This window comes from Sapajus apella, unplaced genomic scaffold (assembly GCF_009761245.1).
Source record: "Sapajus apella isolate SASKATOON/1434 unplaced genomic scaffold, GSC_monkey_1.0 scaffold77, whole genome shotgun sequence".
NCBI lineage: Eukaryota > Metazoa > Chordata > Mammalia > Primates > Cebidae > Sapajus > Sapajus apella.
Window position 1 is genome coordinate 7678765 of NW_022437017.1, and position 2548 is coordinate 7681312.

Genomic DNA, 2548 nt, shown 5'->3' on the forward strand with positions numbered 1-2548 from the left:
AAAAAAAAAAAAAAAAAAAAAAAAAAAAAAAAAAAAAAAATTGTGTATTTTTTTGTATGTGTGGGTTTGGTGGCGGGCGCCTGTAGTCCCAGCTGCTCGGGAGGCTGAGGCATGAGAATTGCTTGAGCCCAGGAGGTGGAGGTCGCAGCGGGCCGAGATTGTGCCACTGCACTCCAGCCCAGGTGACAGAGCAAGACTCCATCTCAGAAAAAAGAAAGAAAGAAAAAGAAAAAAAAAAAAAAAACAAAACAAAACAAGAAAAGCAAAAACCCAAAGCAAGTGTCAGGCTGGATTTGGCCCATGGGTCAACCCTTACTCTGAACCCTCCCATGGCTCCCTGCTGCCCTATGAAGAACGTTCTCACAGGCGCTTCCTGCAGACAAACCTGGCCCACTCCGATGGGCCCTTCAGCGCCTTCCACGGGCCAGGTCAGGAACTCCTGGGGGCTCTGACACTGCTTTGCCGTCACAGCTTTGCCCACCCCATGCTGTAACCCCTCGGCCGGGTGTCCATCTCCTGACCGGACTGTGAGCCTATGACGGTATGTCCTGGGACTCTCGGCCACTGTTCTGTCCCCGCTTCACCCAGCATACAGTAGGTGCTCAGGAAATGATTTTATTTATTTAATTAATTTATTGTATTTATTTGAGATGGAGTTTCACTCTTGTTCCCCAGGCTGGAGCGCCATGGCGCGATCTCAGCCCACCGTAACCTCCGCCTCCTGGGTTCAAGCGATTCTCCTGCCTCAGTCTCCCAAGTAGCTGGGATTACAGGCGCCCGCCACCACACCCGGCTAATTTTTGTATTTTTAGTGGAGACGGGATTTCACCATGTTGGTTGGCCAGGCTGGTCTCAAACTCCTGACCTCGTGATCTGCCTGCCTTGGCCTCCCAAAGTGCTGGGATTACAGGCGTGAGCCACCGTGACCAGCCCTATTTTTTTTTTTTTTTTGAGACCGTATGGGACTGTGGCCCGGGCTGAAATGTAGTGGCGCCATCTTGGCTCACTGCAACCCCACCTCCCAGGTTCAAGTGATTCTCCTGTAATCCCAAAGTGCTGGGATTACAGGTGTGAGCCACCAGGCCTGGCCCAGGAAATGATTTTAATATAGTAATGCTTTCTAATGTAATATAAATTATTTTAGCCAGGCTCACTCCTCTAATCCCAACACTTTGGGAGGCCGAGGCAGGTGGATCACTTGAGGCCAGCAGTTCGAGACCAGCTTGGCTAAAACGGTGAAACCCCGTCTCTATTAAAAATGCAAAAAATTCTGCCAGGCGCGGTGGCTCACGTCTGTAATCCCAGCACTTTGGGAGGCCGAGGCAGGTGGATCATGAGGTCAAGAGATCGAGACCATCCTGGTCAATATGGTGAAACCCCGTCTCTACTAAAAATACAAAACATTAGCTGGGCATGGTGGCGCGTGCCTGTAATCCTAGCTACTCAGGAGGCTGAGGCAGGAGAATTGCCTGAACCCAGGAGGCGGAGGTTGCGGTGAGCCGAGATCGCGCCATTGCGCTCCAGCCTGGGTAACAAGAGCGAAACTCCGTCTAAAAAAAAAAAAAAAAAAAAATGCAAAAAATTAGCTGGGCGTGGTGGTGGGCACCTGTAATCCCAGCTACTCAGGAGACTCGGGTGGGAGGATTACTTGAACCTGAACTTGGGAGGCAGGGGTTGTAGTGAGCTGAGATCACACCACTGCACTGCAGCCTGGGTGACAGAGCCAGACTCCATCTCAAAAAAAATGTATATGTATAAATTTATTTTATGTTATTTTATTCTGAGACGTAGTTTTGCCTCAGCCTCCCAAGTAGCTGGGATTACAGGCGCCTGCCACCACACCCGACTAATTTTTGTATGTTTTAGTAGAGACGGCGTTTCACCATGTTGGTCAGGCTGGTCTTGAACAAATTATTTTAATATAATGTAAATGTTAATTATCTAATTGTAGGATATATATACCAATAACAGGCAACATAATTATGAACAACAATAATTTTATTATGTATTATAGAGTAATTTGTAAATGGCATTCTTATTTTAAATGTTTATTTTAAAATATAACTTAAAAAATGTTCCCATCAATCTTGACCTATAGATAAATATAATTTTTATCATTTAAAAATTTTAGGCTCACACCTGTAATCTCAGCACTCTGGGAGGCCAAGGTGGGCAGATCACCTGAGGTCGGGAGTTTGAGACCAGCCTGGCCAACATAGAGAAACCCCATCTCTACTAAAAATACAAAAAAATTCGCTGGAGGCCGGGCGCGGTGGCTCAAGCCTGTAATCCCAGCACTTTGGGAGGCCGAGGCGGGTGGATCACGAGGTCAAGAGATCGAGACCATCCTGGTCAGCATGGTGAAACCCCATCTCTACTAAAAATACAAAAAATTAGCTGGGCATGGTGGCACGTGCCTGTAATCCCAGCTACTCAGGAGGCTGAGGCAGGAAGAATTGCCTGAACCCGGGAGGCGGAGGTTGCGGTGAGCCGAGATCGTGCCATTGCACTCCAGCCTGGGTAACAAGAGCGAAACTCTGTCTTAAAA

General features: G+C 47.8%; 1 protein-coding gene across 2 annotated transcripts in view; it reads left to right on the forward strand.

The window, feature by feature from the left end:
- The window catches only part of TBXA2R (thromboxane A2 receptor), a 14564-nt gene that overhangs the window by 10195 nt on the left and 1821 nt on the right, over nucleotides 1-2548 (forward strand). The window lies entirely within an intron of this gene.